This window comes from Lissotriton helveticus, chromosome 2_1 (genome assembly GCF_964261635.1).
Source record: "Lissotriton helveticus chromosome 2_1, aLisHel1.1, whole genome shotgun sequence".
NCBI classification, from domain to species: domain Eukaryota; kingdom Metazoa; phylum Chordata; class Amphibia; order Caudata; family Salamandridae; genus Lissotriton; species Lissotriton helveticus.
In genome coordinates this window covers 1,912,558,037-1,912,576,940 of record NC_136059.1, presented here as the reverse complement: position 1 = coordinate 1,912,576,940, position 18,904 = coordinate 1,912,558,037, and the positions used below count along the sequence as shown (strand labels likewise).

The following is an 18,904-nucleotide window of genomic DNA, read 5'->3' as shown; positions in this document are numbered from 1 at the left end:
ATGTCACAATATGCATATTTTAGAGTGTAAGATGTGGATTTGCGTGGTTATCCACTCTCATACAGGGTCACAACTCCGCCAACGTTCTTTGGGAACCAGACCTGCATCTGGGAATTTTGCTGGGCTTGAGTCAAGGGCTCCTTTGGCTTTTGAGCTTCACTTTTAGGAAGGCGCCATGCTAAACCTACAGCCCATGAGTCTAGATGGCATGGTGCACCACAAGCTACAGACAGTTAAGAAAAGGTGCAAGGTTTCCCACCCCCACCCCACCTCCTTCAAGATCCAGTCTTTCCCATATTTGATGGGAGTATTCAGGGCTGATGACTATGTCGTACGGGCCACCACCTACTGGCCAGCCATGGTGGTCTGCCTGACACCCAGGGGCGCGGTCTGACCGCCGGATTATGGTGCCGACGGTCTGGCGCTCCGGGAGGGTGATTGGAGTGGGGAAGACCACCTCCAACAGGATCAGAGACCTCGTTGAGGTCGGACAGGTAATCCCTGAATGATGGGGATGCCTGCTCATGCCCCCCGCCGCGATTACAATATCTCTTTCCCGGTCCGACTTCCATGAAAAGGCAGCCTAGCAGGGCCCCTGTCCCTCTGGGCCTCTGCTATGGGGCCTGGGGGGGCACCAGCCCCCTAGGCCCCATAGCGGAGGGGAAACATCCATGCACCCTGTGCCAGGCACCACATGGGTGCCTAGCACACGGTGCTGGGAAGTTTTTGAACATGCCTATTTGCATTGAGGCTTGTGCTGCGGCCCTTTTCTGGACTACAGCACAAGCCTCAATGCAAAAAGGCATGTTGCCGACTACCTTCACAGCGGTTGGAGCATAATTCGGAGGACGGGACCACCGCCTACTTCTTGGGCAGTCCCAATCCCGAAACTATGGCAGTCGGACGCTCATCCCACTTCATCGTAATTAGCCCCTTGGTCTTTTCTGATGATATATGAACTCTGTTTCAATGGGAAGCCTCACTACAGAAGAGGAAGTAGGACAAGAAGCTTACCAGCCTGGAAGACATCACATACATTTTACTTCACTAATTGAAGCACAGATTGTACAAATACCAGCTCATCTAAAGAAGGGGAGAGGTATTCTGCTTCTTTGTGTTCTTGAAAGATCTTGTCAATGGATGATAACTATTTTTTAAATGATGGGTTAAATGGGGTAGCTATTTAGCTGAACATCTGCATTACTGTCCTTCAGATGTAGATGCACGTTCACTCTGAAACTCTGTAAGGAGTCTCGGAAAATCGACCCTCTTCGGATTCAGTAATTCAGTTAATAGTTTTTCAAGAGCAAGTCCATGGTGGGGTATTTCTTAGAGAGAAATCCATGGTCCCAAGATTGGTGAAAAGAAAGTCTGTACAACTTTCGTGACTGCACTTTGGTGAGAGATGACTCATTCGCTTTCTACATAAGCTTCCAGTTGGATTTCCTTGAGTAGGGTTTAGACTATTTTCAAATAGGCATGATGCTATTGTAAGGAGATTTTGAAGAATTTGAAGTAGTTTCAGACTATAATAGTAATGATGCGATAATGTAGCTGATGTTTATGAATTCTGCAATTTGATTTTCTTAAGAGGTTCAAGTAGGAAACCAGATCCCCCGAAGAAAGTGGTAGACCTTCCTTTCTCTAGCTTTTTTTTTTTTTATATCCCATGTTGATGAGGATTTAGGGCATATCCATGGAGTTCACCATGGTCCTGACAGATCATAATAGTGTAGGATGTTTTGCTTCTCAGTCAGTTGTCTCTCACACCCACAAACCCTGTCCCTTACACCATCTCCTCACGCTTTGTAAGTAATAAAGATCTGTATGAAACAGGTGGGTGCATTTATAATCCTTAGAGAGCGCCAAGAAAAACAAACTTTTTTACTTTTGGGGTAATATAATGGGCTGCAATCAAAGGAACAAGTGTAAAGCATCTAGAAGTACTATAAGAACAGGTAAGTAGAAAAAAAACACAACACAATAAAAATCCAACACCCATTTATAACAATTATGTCCATTTTTATTTTGACACCAAACAGACAAATCTATAAAGGAGAGCCGAAAATATGATTTTTAAAAGGGAAGTAAATTCTTTTACGTTCCAATTAATCTTGCAATGCAATTGGCGTCGCGGTTCCTGAGCCAGCTGGCTAGTTCGATTACCAATCCTCTCTTGCACTGGCCACAGCTGGTGGGGACCCAGTCACAGGGACCATGTAGTTACAGGGAGACAGTTAGCTACTGCGTCCTGCAGTCTCAAGGTCCTCACAGAAGATGTCACCTATATCGCGGTTCCAGCAATGTAGTAGTGCTGATGCTGATAAGATGCTGCAGCTGTGGAAAAGATGCAGGGAGTATTCCTGGCACCGCCTTGAGCCCAAGAAATTCAGGGATCGTCTCCAGCCGCAGTACTCGACCTCCAGCGAATTCCCAGGGGAGCTTAGTGCTGATCTAGTTGCCACTGGTCGACTGGTCTCCACTTACAGTGGTTTTCAGCAGCTGTCTACAGGTGAGTGTCTATTTCTTGCAGGAGGACCAGGGTCCACCTTGACGATGGCCACAGTTCCCACAGTCTTTGGGACACCCAAATCAGTTCAGGACTTGGCCTCCCAGCAGACACTGACGTCATGAAGCAGGGAGGCGATCCTGGCATCAGGTTCTCAAGTGCAGGCTTCTTTAGCTTTTGTGTCCCTGGTGCTAATCCGGGGCTAGCCACCCAGCCTTTGGAGTCACATCTTCTGTCCTGGCACAAATGGATCCTTTTTCTACAAGTGGCCACTGCAGGGACAGTCCTCTTTGCATGTCCTTCTGGTTGATCAGGTGCAGGCTAGTCTTTGGTGTAGCATCTGTTTGCTGGGTCCAGGGAGCATCAGTGCAGCCCTTCTCCCACGAGTGGGAACAGCAGGCCTAGTCTTCTTTGCCAGTCCCTTAAGTTCAGCAAGTGCAGTCCTTCATTGCCTCTCTTTGCTGGGCCGGGGAGCATCAGGGTAGTCCTTCTGTCTTATTGCTAGTAAAGCAATAGTCCAAACACTGTGAGCCTGGGGTGCCCCTTTAAGGATTTCTTCTAATTTGTGGGAGGCTAGGACTGGCTAGACACTGGGGCAATATTTCTCATAGGGCTACCCTTCCCACTTTACATCTCTTTCTGGAGGTTTGGGCACCAAACAGTTCCAGGATACCCCTCTCTACCTGAATCCAAGATGGAAGGAGCCTTGGACTCCTGGGACGTGCCCAGCATGATGAGCCACGTTTTCTGCGAACTGGTGTCCCTCCTCTGGAGGAGATGCTGGTTGGTCTGGTTTCTGCATGGTTGCCTCTATTTTTTCCTGAACTGCTGATGTACTTTGACTGTGTGCGCCCTGTGCTCCTGCCAATCAGGTACCCAGGGCCTATGTTCTTTCCCTAAAACTGCATTTTAGGCCAAACCCAATTGGCACTCTTTGGCCACAGGTTAGTCCCTGGTAAATGGTACCACAGGTACCCAGGGAACTGTGACCAGGGAAGGCCTCTATGGGCTGCAGCACTTATTGTGACACCGTTAGAGGTCATGTACCTTTACACTCACAGACTCTCTTGGCAGGCTCCGTGTCTTGGTGCAGAACAAAGTGAAGAGTCAACATGGCACACATTCCTGTGTACACAATATGCAAGTGAATATTCACTTGTATGCTGGATGCATAGCATGTGAATATTCTAATTCACTTAATCCAAAACGAATAACCCAAATTAAATAATAATTAATCACAATGAAGTTTAAACACAGGTAAAACTTGGATTATGCATTTATGTTGTAGCCTTTATTTGGCTAAGTGTACATCTATTTTCAGCAAGATCAACCATCATCACTATATATATATAACAAACATAGAACCGTGATGAATATGTTCGAGTCAACATAAATTTCAAATCTTCTTTAAAAGATGTGCCCAATGCATTTCGGGATTGTGAAACATCCCTTCTTCAGGGGAAACTGTGAAAATACAAACAAACCAGCAGAGCTGATATGGACAAAAAACTATTTCATGCAAATCTTTTACATACAACGTCCAAGGAGGCCAGTGAGGATAACAAATAACCTAATGTGCTGACGCATAGCAACTGTCAAGTTGTGCACTGGTGTAAATAGTGGAGAGCCTGATAAATGCCCAGATACAGAAAATCAAGAAACAAAAAAGCATACCACCATTAGGTGAAAAGAAATAAAAGGAGCTGAAGCGCTGAAAACTGAAAGTATCCCAAAAGTTTGAAAAATCACCTTGTGAGTTAAAAGCAGGAAATGACAAAATAACTTACAGAAAATGAATAGACCAATTCCTCACTGAATAATGTCACAAACAGAATCACAGTCTGAACTGCAAAACAAGAAGTGAGATGCAATTAAACTACTGAAAAATCCTGAAACAAATGCCTAAATTACTTGACCCAGAAGCATGACCTCTCTCAAGATCTGTGAAGAACGTGATGCTGAAAGCCAAGATACCTCGCCGAGCACCAACTAGTCAAACGTGAAGAATCTGAATATGAAACATCCTATTTAAGAACCTGAGCAACAGACAGCAATTGATTAAATGAACTTAAAGTGTAGTAACTAATTAACACCGGGCAATGGTAAATCGTGTAGTGAATACCTGCTAACAAATGTCCTCAGGTAAAAAATCATCCCTGTGTGCCATGCCTACAACCCACTGCCCTAGCATATCAGTCCCCCCTCTAGCTAGGTACACTAAACCAGTAGTGATGGTACAGGTGCATGAGTCCTGTACCCCTACAGTGTCTAAGTCAATTCTTAGACATTGTAAGTACTGTGCTGCCATTAAGAGTGTATGGTGCTGGGAGTTTGTCATTGCGAACTCCATAGTACCTTAATTGCTGCATAGAAAACTGAGAAGTTTGGTATCAAACTTCTCAGCACATTAACCACATTGGTGCTAAGGCAATTCCCGCTGGGTGCTGATATTTTACAATTCCCATTGTTCACGACAAGGTCAGCTCGTCATTAGCACAGCTCCAGTGTGCCTCATGACGAGCTGACCTTGTCATGAGCATGGAAGGGGTTAAACCCACACTAATGCCAGTGTGGGGTTTAATGAAAAATGCACATAGAGGGCCTACCACTAGTGTCCAGGCTGAGTGACTGCTTTCAGCTGCCACCACCAGACATGTTTCTAGACACCTGGGTCGAGAGCCTGCTGCTCTCGGGGGCTTGAAACAATTCACATCCTGGGACGAGTTTCCAAGCCACCCCCGGATGAACAGGGTCCACGAAGGGGAAGCAACTAAGGCTTGCTGCCTTTGTAAGCTTCCTCAGGCCTTTTGGTTCCTTCAGCAACTGGTTCCCCCGGATCTGACCCCCAGTTTAGGCAGGAAAACCAAGTGAGGAAGGGAGGTGTGCCCACCTCTAACAACTACACCCCTCAGGTGGAGGAGGCAAGGTGAAGCACAACTCAGTCCCTGCCATCTTGTGTAGATGGTGGGGTGCGGGGGTGGGGGGCAGGGAACCCAGCCAACCAGCGTAAGGCATACTGGTAGTAGCGTGCTACTATCCAAAAAAGCACTTTGACGCATCGTCAGGGGTAGTAAGCTCTATATAAATGGAATTACAATACAATATACCCCCTCCCACTGGAGGGTGGCATAATAGGGGGTGTACCCACCCCAGGGAAGGGACCCATTGGTCCCAACCTTTTTACCTACCTGTAACGCCCCTAAATCGAGTATATTGGGGCACCCCATAACCTCGTTTCCTCAGACAAGAAACCACAAGAAGAAAAGGACCGAACAGCCGTGCCGAAGCTAAGAAGAGGAGGAGGCCCACAGACTTGGCCCCAGCCCTACCGGCCTGTCCCCACCTCAAACCTGCAGAAGTGAAACTCCGGTGTGTCCTAAAGTAAAGACTTAGCTTCCCGTGAACATCCAATTTGTTCACCCACAGACTCCAGCTCCGGCAAAGTCTGCGAGTCTGCACCACTCTGCACCCAACGCCCATAGCCTGAGTTCGAGTGGCCCAACACCACGAGGAGGTCTCCCCGGCGATCTTGACCTGAGATCCAGTAACCCCTTACCTGCCTCCAGCCAACGCCTACAGCCTCAAACCCGAAGGTCTCCCCAACCGCGACCGGAAGCTGGTAAGAAGATCCCGAACCTAAAAGACACCCCTGCACCCAACGCCCCACGCCCAACCAACGGTGTCTAACCAAACCCTAACATCCGAACTTACCTCTCCAAGTGGTGGTCACACCCAGAAGACCTTCGTTCCCAAGCCTGCAGTGTGTTTGCAAACCGTAGACTCCCCTTTGAAAGTAACAGGGCACCTGACGACAAACTAGCACTCTGCACCGGGCCAGCCTAGTGCCGCTGAGGATGCACTCTTAGTGCTATCTTGAACCCCCATTTGCCCTGAGCTTAAATCCAGGAGCTTTGCTCCCACAACCTCATAAGCAGCCACCAACCGAAGGCCCCCTAATCCCCATTGGTTAACATTGGGCCTCAGCACTCTGCACCCGGCTGCCCTAGTGCTGCTGAGGGTGTAACAAGAGTGCATCCTTGACCCTAGGGGACCCCTGAGTCTAACCCCAGAAACCCAACTCCCACAATAAAATACTTACCTGTTAACAGATACTATTTCCTCCCATAAGATAACATTGACTGTTTTTCCATGAAAAGTTTCTAAGTGTGGAGTTGAAAAATCTATGAAAGTCTTTAAAACTGTAACCAAATAACAAAAACGCTTTTACGTACCTGTTAACAGGAAAGGTCCCAGTGTAGTATCCAGGTATACTACACTGTGTAAGAAAAGTAATCTGTAAAGTAATCTGCTTGACATTCCATTGAAAAGCCAATACAAAGTATATGTACAATATTTCAAGGCATTGCATTACTAGTAGTTCTACTGTAATCAAACCAAAGTATAGATACAACTGCAATTCAAACTGTATAATTACTACACTTCAAACTATACTTACTGCAAAGTATAAATCACTTACCTGTGCCAGGTTTGCTTGATTCTAGGTAATAAAATAACTTAAAGAATATTTTAATACAAACAACATTGGTTTGAGTTCAGTCTTTGAGTGTGTGACAATCATTTGCTGTTTGAGTGTGAACAGCAAATGCTTAACACTACCCTCTGATAAAGCCTTACTGCTCGCTAACACTAACGATAGATGGCGGGACGGACTTGGTATACCAGACATATATGATTTACTAGTTAGAGATTCCAATAAAGGATTACTTACATTTAAAGATTTCAACTATTACAAAAGAACAAAGTTTAAGGTATATGCAGCAGCCAAATCGGTATGGTCTATGGTCCGGAAAAAAATCAAGCTGGGACGGATGAGTTTCAATACACCTTTATATAAAAATGAGTTACTCCCTGAAGTTTTCCATGATCAAGTCATGAAAAGATGGGCTAGTGCTGGGGTTTGTATTATAGGGGACATTATAGATGATACGGGCATAATTTCATTTGAAAGGGCTTGTCAAATATATAAGTTAGATCGTAGAGACTTTTTCAAATTCCTACAGATTAGATCAGTAATACAAAGGAAACTGCCCAGGGGAGAGAGTTTTAAAAGAGAGGATCTGATGGAATATATTCAAAATGAGAAGGGTTGCTCAATCTCACAATTATATGGGGCGCTGAGTGAATGCTAAGAAGACGATAGGACTAAAATGTTTGCTAAATGGAGGACGAAGTTAAACTTAGTGGGAAATGAGGGGGAAAAATCGCTGCAGCTTGCTAATTCTATTGTTAAAGTTGCTAATTTACAAGCACAATGTTATAACACTTTCCATGAATTATACTATACGCCGCATAAAATAGCACAATGGGGGGGAATTAGTGGAATATTTTGCCCCAGATGTCAAAGCACACAAGCTGATACTATCCATATGTTTTCAGCATGTCCAAAATTAAATCCTTTCAAAAAGGCGATCGAAATAATTTTTAGAGATTAATTAAGGATATCAATTAGCTTAACAAATGAGATTATGATTTTGGGTGTAGGTAGAGATGGGCAGGATATCCCCCATCAAGAATTTATATATATTGCAATGGCCATATCCCGACTTTGTATAGCAACCCTGTGGAAGGATCCTAATCCCCCGTCATTTAACCAATGGCTTATAAGAATGTTATCAATGTATACATTGGAGAAATCATTGTATGAAGAAAAAAAGTCGCAAAGCGATGCAATTAGGTAAACGGATCTGGGCACCGGTAGAGCATTCGAAATCAAGAATAGAGGGGTAATCTATTCTACAATATTAGTTTATAATATTATAATAATTCTTACTTTTTGTTTCTTGTTTTCATGAATTTCAGCTCGTTTGTGTAAAGACTTACATGACCTGTGAAATTATTTTTTTCTTGTTCACAATGATGCATATCTGCTAAATGAAATTTATATCTGGAATGAAATAATTGATTGTAATCATGTGGAACTGTATTTTCTGATGATGAATAATAAAAAAGAAAAGAAAAAAGAAAATCCAATACAAAGTATATGTACAATATTTCAAAGCATTGCATTACTAGTAGTTCTGCTGTAATCAAACCAAAGTATGGATACACATGCAATTCAAACTGTATAATTACTACACTTCAAACTATACTTACTGCAAAGTATAAATCACTTACCTGTGCCAGGTTTGCTTGATTCTAAAATAACTTAAAGAATATTTTAATAAAAACAACATTGGTTTGAGTTCAGTCTTTGAGTGTGTGACAATCATTTGCTGTTTGAGTGTGAACAGCAAATGCTTAACACTACCCTCTGATAAAGCCTTACTGCTCGCCCACACTACCACAAATAGAGAGTAAGGTGCTATCTACTTTTACCTCTGCCTACCTTTGGGGTTCCACTGGACTCTGTGCACACTATACCAAATTTTGGTATAGTATAACCAGGGCCAGCTTCCTACAGTCTGTCTACACAAAGGAGTGGGGGAGGCGAAGATGTGATCAGTTCACTGAGGTGGAAGCCTCTTTTAAACCTGGACATCTGTGGCCACCACACATTAGTCATCCTGCTGGAAGGGGTTCCTCCTCCTCTCTTAAGCAATTCTTTGTACCCTGTTCGTGGGAGTACATCACACTTCCTAGCAGGGGGGCAGCATGTTGTCTCGGGTGACAACTGCTGCAGAGAGACAGGAAAGTCTACTGAAGGTTTGGGCAACAAAGTGGTGAATGTCTAAAGTCACCTTTCTTTTAAAAGCTACCTTAACTCCGATCTCAACAATCAGCCTGGTTTAAGGTAACGATTAATTTGATACCTTGGAGTAATATCTTTGTTGGTCCCAAATGGAAGTTAGAACTAGTGTTGTGGCCAGTGAAACTTCATATTAGCCAATAGGACCACCAGCCTTGCTACAGTGAGGACTGCAATTTTGTGTTTTCACTGTCGGGGTCATTTTGAGCACAAATGGAACATGCCTATTTTTAGGTCTCGTGACCTATCAATGCGCATGCGCATTGAGAGAAGCGAGACTATAGGGCTTTAAACAAAGTTTAACTAACTGTGGCGATTTGGTGCTGTGCCCGTGCGCTTTTAGGTCAATGCGCAAGCGCATTGACCTAAAATGCGCGTGCACATCACCAAATCGCCGTCTCTTCCCTCAGCCGCACTCCTCCCACACCTTTGAAGTGAAGCTTAGCTTCACTTCAAAGGCCCCTGCTGCTTTCACACCCTCTCCCCGATCCGCCCCCTCCCCTGCCCGCCGTGTCGCATTTCTCCTCCCCCCCTTCTCTGCCTTCCCTCCGTCACTCTGCCCCCTCCCCTGCCTGCATTTTACAGACTTCCTGGAGGAGGGAGAGAAACATTTGCTGCTTTAGGCTACCAGCTTTGAGGGACTGGTATACAGAACATTGTACACCCAGTATGCCAAAGTTTTCGGTGGTAAACGTGATTCGTCCTATATTAATATTTTAGGACAAGCTACACAGAGATTTTAAGAGTAAAGAAGGCGGTTGCTTAAATAATCCATACAAAAGGCTTTACGATCTCCAGTTACAGCTTGCAATGCCGTGCTGCATAGCTTTGTACTGAATCACAGGCCCGTTGCATGTGCAGACCCATCCTTCTAGATAAACACACTTTCGAGCTGGGATCTCTATTTGTAATGTGCCTTTCACGCACTCAGCTGGCCAGAATTGCTGCGCAAACAGCCTTTCATTGTCAGAGTAAACTTTGAGGAAAATTACACTCCACCAGTAGGAATACTATACAGATAAATGCCTCTAAACGGCGAATAAAAATTAAACTGGCTAATGTCGCTGAGCTGTTACCACTGCGCCATTCCGTGTTTCTTTCTTTTTTTTTTTTTTATTACTTTTACTCATGCTTAGATTGGAATTTCTGAAACCGGAGCATGACTTCAGCATTTCACTTCCTTCCAGAGATGATTTTTTTTTTCCATCAGCCTACACTCCTGTGCCTCGCGATTGTGACTCCAGCAGGAAATGGGAGGCAGAAAAAAAGCAGCTTTTTAACTTTGTTGAAACAATGAAAATGTACTTCGGAGTTCCTTTATTTTAGTTCGTATTCGTAGCCGCGGGAGCGCTTTGCACGAACCGTATAATTACGCTCAGATGGCGGTTGAAAGCATGTGCGTCTAAAAATAAAACTGCTTACCTGGTGATTGGTTACCTTACTTCCTGTTTGCACGTGACTGGATAGGTAATCCTGGTAGTGGGATTTTTCAACTGGCCCCCTATGGTATCTGAACTTGCAATCAAATATGATGGCTATGGTTTAGTAAACTATACATTTACGGAACGCTTTATTTGTATCCTTTCTTGGGCCGTCCCCCCCCCCCCCTCATTCCGCTGGAATGTCCAGTACTCTGGGGGCTCGGCGATCAAAGTAGACCTGGCGTAATATTTCATGTTAATGATTTACTGCACTTAAATGAATATCTAATTAGCAGTTTTTAGAAGTTGTATGATCCCCCTCATCAAGGACAGCACTTTTAAACATATAAATAGTATTCAATGTAGTCTGTTTAATAACATACTTTGCAGCTAAATTTCCTGGGTCTGCACATTATTCCTACACTTGTACAACCAACTTATCAAGATGAGACGTTGGTGAGTACCTCCTAAAACGTATTTATATTAATGTAGATTTTATTTTAAATATATATATTTGTACTGATTTACCTTGTAACATTACATTTGTGTTGGTTACAGTGCATAGGCTCTCAGTACTTAGATCATGACACCATACCTAAATGATGTAACTCACAGACCACGAAGATACAATGTTACTCACAGATGACCCGGGTAATAAATGAAAATACATTTGGACTGCTAAAGGTCACATTTCGCTACCTACATAATATTAGTGGCACTCTCCAATATTCCCCATACGTGGCTAATAAAACTGTGGCAGCTTGTAATATTGCAACCAGAAGGAGCCTTCTCATACAGGCTTATGTTGATACTTCTGACAAGGAAGAGGAATTCCAACACACAATACATTTCAGGATGCCACAACCACACCCACCACCACTACATCCACCACCCCATCCACCACCCCATCCACCACCCCATCCACCACCACATCCACCACCACATCCACCACCACATCCACCATCACCTCCACCATCACCTCCACATCCACCATGACATCCACCGCCACATCCACCACCAACACATCCACCACCAACACATCCACCACCAACACATCCACCACCAACACATCCACCACCACCACATCCACCACCACCACATCCACCACCACCACATCCACCACCACATCCACCACCACCGCATCCACCACCGCATCCACCACCGCATCCAACACCGCATCCACCACCACATCCACCACCACATCCACCACCACCACCCCCACCACCACTACATCCACCACCACTACATCCACCACCACATCCACCACAACCACCACCCCATCCACCACTACATCCACCACCATATCCACCACAACCACCACCGCATCCACCACCACCACCGCATCCACCACCACCACCGCATCCACCACCACATCCACCGCATCCACCACCACCGCATCCACCACCACATCCACCACCATCACCACCATATCCACCATCACATCCACCACCACATCCACCATCACCTCCACCACCACCACATCCACCACCACCACATCCACCACCACCACATCCACCACCACCACATCCACCACCACCACATCCACCACCACCACATCCACCGCATCCACCACCACATCCACCACCGCATCCACATACACCACTTCCACCGCATCCACCACTTCAACCGCATCCACCACCACCACATCCACCACCACCACATCCACCACCACCACATCCACCACCACCACATCCACCACCACCACATCCACCACCACCACATCCACCACCTCATCCACCACCTCATCCACCACCTCATCCACCACCACCACATCCACCATACCCACCACCATCACTTCCACCACATCCACCACCACATCCACCACCACATCCACCACCACATCCACCACCACCACATCCACCACCACTTTCACCACATCCACAACCACCACCACATCACCACATCCACCACCACCACATCGACCACATCCACCACCACATCCACCACATCCACCACCACATCCACCACCACCATATCCCCCAGATCCACCACATCTATATGTGTGTGGCTCTGTGTGTGTTTAGGTGCAAATGCAATGTTCTTGGATTTTCGTCACAATAAAATACACTGAACATAATCTTCACAAAAGTTATTTACAAACATTTAAGCTATTGCCATTATAAATTACAATAACTTTTATTTAAGTATTAATTATTTACAAAATTAAAAGCCATTGTTATTTGTAATATCAAGACATATAAGTCACGTACATACAACACACATTGCATTACAAATGCTATAGGTGTCACATTTGCAAAAGTTAAAACTATTGACATTGTTACTGACAAAGCTATTAACTTTGCTACTTTCAAAACCAACACATAAATAAAAAAAGTGTCATTTACAATACCAATAGCTCAAACTTTCCTAATGCGAGACCTATTGCATTTCCAATGCTTGCTTTAATATGAAGCCCCCTGACTGGTGTGCTATCAAGACCTTCCCTGGGGCGGCTTATTAAGGAATTGACTTGGCAAAAGGGTTAAAGCTGCCTGATTAGGCTGCAGTGGCAGGCCTAGAGTCGTGTTTTTCCTTTTCACTGAAGTGATGGTACAATTAAGTGCTGCAGTCCACTAGTGACATTTAACCTACTAGCCCAGGGTACCTCTTGTACTATATACTAGTTGTAGGAACCTTATGCAAAGCGCTCTGATACCTCCGGGTCTAGCCAGCGCTATATAAAACTCAAATAAATAAATAAATAGGAAGCTGGCTCTTTGTTGTATATAAAAAATCTGATATACCGTGTAAAGAGGCCAGGAGTTCCCTTATTTGTGGACAGGGCTTGCAATGCGATCCCAAAGTGCTGTATTAGGGAGTAGTGTGGCCAAGCAACCTTAGGCTTAACACATAGAAGTGCAAAACATTTGCAAATACACACAATGATCACTAAATGACACAATCAAGAAGGAGATCCACATCAATTTATAACAAGCATTTACAATGCAATTGGTCTTGTGCTTGGGCCTTATAAGTATTTAGCCATGCAGCATATTATCTGCAGCTGGGGGCCAGTAGCAGTTCCACCGGGATGCAGGGATGGGAAATGGTGCTCTAAAACGCCCATGCAGTTTTTTAAAAAAAAACAAATAAAGAAAGGGCAAAACCAGGTTCAATTTACTAGGCCATTTGAAACTGTACTTTTTGCTCAAGAGCTGAGCCATGACAGTGGTCTTAAGGGCTAGTGGATCAAAGGGCCTTATTTAGAGTTTGGCGAATTTTCCACTCTATTTAAAAGGCATATAGGACTTATACATTCTACCTAGGGAAGCCACTACATCTGCTATGTTTTGACAGATGTCCCTCATCTGCTAAGGTCTAAATCAGGCCATAAGGCTTTATTCAAAGATGCTTCAATAAGAAAGTAGCTGAAGTACAATTACATCTTTAAAAAGGCGTGGGTTAAGTAGTGAGTCTAAACCAGTTTACAGTTCATGAAGGAGAGGAAATTCTTAGTCTACAAAGAATAAAGCGAGTGAAGAAGATTTTTATCACCAATCTTATTATTTTAGATGTTCGTGAGCTCTTTAACCTAGATTTAACTGTGAATGCTGGTGATTTTTAAAGAATTTGCCTGACAAACCGCTAAGTTATTGTAATGGTTGCCTGTTTTAGAAGCTTTTAGTGAACTAGGCTCTTTCAGGATGCAGGTTATTTCTTTACTAGGAATAGCAGCTGAATGGAGTAATGATGCTAATATGAATCTCTTTACTTTTATCATTATGGTCTTTATGTATTTTGTAGTCTTATTTTGAAAAGGATTATGAAATAATGAAAGCTCAATGTCACACTCAAAAATCCATAAACATGATATGCTCTTATATAGAAAGGTGCAGAAGATTAGAATTAGTCATAAGCTATCTAGCGTGGGTTTAGATGTGTATCCACCATAAGAATTGAAGGCATCTAAATAGTGCTTAAAAGAAATTCGGACACAATAAAGTTAGGATGCTGTGACGGGCAGCTTTAGAGGAAGTTGTGGCAGTGTAGGCAGTCTCGCACATGGGGCCACGTAGAAAATAGAAATACAATTAGTCCTGCTGTAATGCAGTGCACGGGTGGCATGCATAATTTTAAAAAGGCACCACGGGAAAGAATAACGCCACCAGAGGAAGAAACTTCTCCCAAACTACAACTATGAGAAACAAGGGGGAGTGGCAGGAGCTGCAGTGGCTCATGTGCTCAGCAGCCCTCCACTCGACCTAAAAACAAAAGTAACTCAGCCACTCCCACCCAAACCCTCGGACCAGTGCCCACCAATATGTGAAGGGAGGATGTGGCGTAACATCCAGAGCTGCCAACTTTGGTACTGGGTGCAAGTCTTGGCGTTTGTTCTCCCCTTGCCTAGTAAAAAAACTAAATTAAATATATGATAATTTATTAAGAAAATGAAACCATGGTGAATTGGATAGCAAATATAGAATACGACACAGAACTTGAGATAGGTGCCGTTGATGAGCTGTGCATTCCAAGCTCGCAGGGCTCGACTCTTGAAATGTAGGGGGTAGGCTGTGGTAGCATCAGTGGCTTCACACACGGGGCCACGTTGAATATAGTAATGCAATTTAGTGCCGCTCGTGTGCAGTGATCGGGTGCTGAACATAATTTAAAAAAAGGCACACGTGTAAACACGATCACATGTGAAGAGCTGTTCGGAATGCATAAAAAAAGTTCCTTAACAGATAGTAAAATCAAAAGAGCAAATGAAAAGTCCTGAGGCAAAACTCCAGGAAGTTAACGAGTTGCAGAAAGGAGGGACAAACAGGAACCATTATGGAATAGGAAGCAACATTTTCTAAAGTACACTGACAATAACCAATCAGAAGCTGGAGGCGTGGTCTAAGCCCCCCGAGTGAATACAGCATGTGTTCCACACAGTGCACGCGCTGTCTAAGCTCAACCTAAAAATAGCAAGTATCTTTATATATCTTTAGGCCACAGAGAAAAGGTAAGTGCGTTTACAAATATAAATTCTTTTCACTTCTGCAATGTTATCCTATGGAAGAAAGAACAAGTTATACTAACAAGTATAGTACAGCAACTCACAAGACCGATCTCCAGGAGTTAAGGTGAGTGGTGGACAAGGTCCAAGGCAGCACCAGCAGTACACCTCCAGTGGCACAAAGGCGACTGGGTGTAGGGTGCAAAACCGCATCAGGAGCCCAATAGGTTTCAATGATCAGTCACTGCGAAAATAGGCTGCAGTCTCGGACTGGAAGGCCAGTCGAGGTGAACCAACAAATAGGTGCAAGGCTTGCGATGCTCGGGGACGTAGGGACACCAGGGGTCCTGTTCTCCACCTCCCAGGGGCGATGGATTCAGAGGTGTCTTTAGGCATAGGGTTTTCTTACTGGGAGCAGTCACACCTGAGAGGTCCTGCGTGCCGATGCTGCAGTTGATGTCTGGTAGTCCATGAGTGGTGAAACCACGATGGCCTCGAGTGCAGCAGGGCTGGGGGACCTTGTTGACACCAGTGACTCAGTTCAACTTGGGCCAGAAGCGACCGGTGCAGTGGGTGCTTCAGGTATCTGGTTTTGGCAGTTCCGAAGCCTCAGAGTCTTTGCTTCGGAGTTCCTGTTGGATGCAGGAAAACAGTTCCTCTGTTCACGGGAGGTCTTGGGTCATTATTGCACGCAGGCAGTTCTCCCTCGTTTCTTGAGTCAACAGCTGCAGGATGAGTTGACTTAGGCACAGTTTTCGACGAGGGATGCAGAGAGTCTGGCAGGATTGGTACCAGGTCAGCTGCCTGTTCTCTGCATTTGAGGCTCTTCAGTATCCCCTTTCTTCTTAAGTCATCTGGATCTGTTTCTCTGGTGCCAGGGGCTCCCCTAAATACTGAATTCAGGGGTGTTGGGGGGGTGTAGGATAGTAGCCTATGGGCTAAGGACCCTTGGGGTCACTACGCCCCCTATATGACTACTTCCTGTTCAAAGTGGGCATAACCCTGTTCCAGAATTCCTAAGTATGCCATCACAAAGATGGTTACTTCTGAAAAATCGTGTCCACCTCATGTAGCCCACCTTAGCGGTGGTACTAGCCTGAAAGTGGCACACATACCTGACTAGCTAATTTTCCCGCTTGTCCAGATGCCAAGAGGGTCCTGGACAAAGGGATCCGCTTCCTCTCCTTTGAGGGGAGCCAGATTTGCATTTCAAAGGCAGCAGCTCTTTTGAGGCTTGCCGCCCAAGGAAGGCTAATCAGCAGGTCATTCCATGGGAGGGGGTGTTACACCCTCTTCCCAGACAGGCTTTTGTTCTGGGTCTCCTGAGGGCAAAAGGCTCTCTCCCCTAGGAGGTCATAACAGCGTCTTGGGTGACTGGCTGCAGAAACCTGTCAGCAAGGACACCTGAAGTTAGTATGTTTTCACGTGGCACCTCTAAGGTGCCCTCTGGGTGCCTGTATTGCTAAATCAAGCACCAGCATTAGTGTGGGTTTAGCAATACGAGATGTTTGATACAGACATCCCCATTTTCAGTGTAGTCATCATGTAGCTGGGAAACACATTATTAACTGTGTCCAGCACATGTTTTAAGATGGCTCCCCTGGTCAATTGTACTGGCAGCAATGGGACTGACCTGCAGACGGGCATATCTGCTCTTGCTGGTATGCCATCACGTGTAATATTCAGCAACCTGCCTTAGGGCTCTTAGTGCCTGCTGTAGCAGTGACTTACAAATATTAATTGCACTGGTAGGGGACATGGCACACAGGGATTTGTGACATGTCTTGTTTTCACTTTTGTCTGCACCAAGACACGCAGCCTGCAATGCCAGTCTTTCATGTTCTTGGTGAGGGGTCCCTTACAGTGGCACAATTCGTGCTGCAGCCCTTAGGGGTCCTAATTAGTACCTCAGGCCCTAGGTATCAGGGTACCATTACTAGGTACTTACACAGGGTGCTAAATGGTTTTCCAATTGGGGGAACAATTGTACAGTTTTGGGGAAAGAGCTCTGGCACTGGGGACCTGGTTAGCAAGAACCCAGTGCACTTTCAGGCGAAATCACATCATTTTCCAGGCAAAAAGTGGGGTTGACCATGTCAAAAAGGGACACTTTCCTACACTAGGAATGTATAACTAAATTGAATCAGCCTTTCGGGGATAAACTAGTTGTCGGGGCACATGTACCAGGGTCTGGACAGCAAGGCCCAGTGTGCTACAGATTCGAACAACCAGCAGCATCAGTCCAAAAACTTGCAGGGGTGGGGGTAGGGCTTGTTCTCATACAAAAGAGGTCCTTTCCTACACTAACAATAACCATGGGCCAATGGCAGTAAATGTTGCCAGCTTTCAGTAGTACAGAGCAAACCTCCAAAGACGTACATTGACTTCTTTTCCATGCACTGCGTGATCAGACAAATGGTTGGTTTACGTTATTCAGAATGGATATAATCTCAGGTTCCTGCAAATATGCCATCTACAAAAATTTAAGATTCTGTTTCTCTGATAAGCTTGTTCAAGGCGCCAAAGGAAAAAACACTTTTATTTCTGCCATTTTATGTTAAGAAAGAGAGACACAAAAGAAAACTTCGGTCTACTATTGGATCTAAAAACCGCATGCAAATTACCTCCATTCTAAATGTTCCTTCTGTATTATTGTGTCATGCCTGCCCTAAACTGCTTTGAAGTGACTTGACATGCACTTTAGCACCATCATGATTCCTATTTCCAAATAAGTATATTCCTGTAGGAAACCCTCCCTCTCTGCATAGTTCCCACGGATATTTCTCCTTTTGATGGAGCCTATATTTGTGCTGGCTTTAGGTCTCTTTGCACTTTGCCTTTGCTATCCAGTGGTAAAGTGCCTTTGCTTCCCCTTTTACCATGTTTGAATTGGCATATTCCTAATTTGTATATATAACTTACCTAAAAGTCTCTAGTATATGGGACAAGGTGTACACAGGGCCATGAAGTTAAACGCAACTAGTGGACTGTAGCACCTATTGTGCCATCTACTACAGTTGCAGTGCAAACATGAACTCAAGGTTACCACTGTAGCATGTCTGTTACTCTGCAAAACATGGTGTGACCATTCAAAGTCCACCTCTTTTGGCAGGTAATAACCTTGCTTTTAAATATTAATAAGTCCCCCCATGAAGGCCTTGTAGCCCACAAATCAGAGTGCGTGATATTTAAAAGTCGGGCATGTAGAAAGTTTAAGGTGGCATGTCCTAAGAGTGATTAGCCCCCCAAAAATTCTTCTCACTTTAGGATGGCTGGCTGACTTGTCGAAACACTGGGTTCCAATATTAAATACCAATACTGTATCT

The 18,904-nt window shown here is 44.7% G+C and overlaps 1 protein-coding gene across 1 annotated transcript in view; it reads left to right on the top strand.

Annotated features, from left to right (window-relative positions):
- EXOSC9 (exosome component 9) overlaps positions 1 to 18,904 on the top strand; it is a 435,272-nt gene that overhangs the window by 186,567 nt on the left and 229,801 nt on the right. The gene's annotated exons all lie outside the window — the stretch shown is intronic.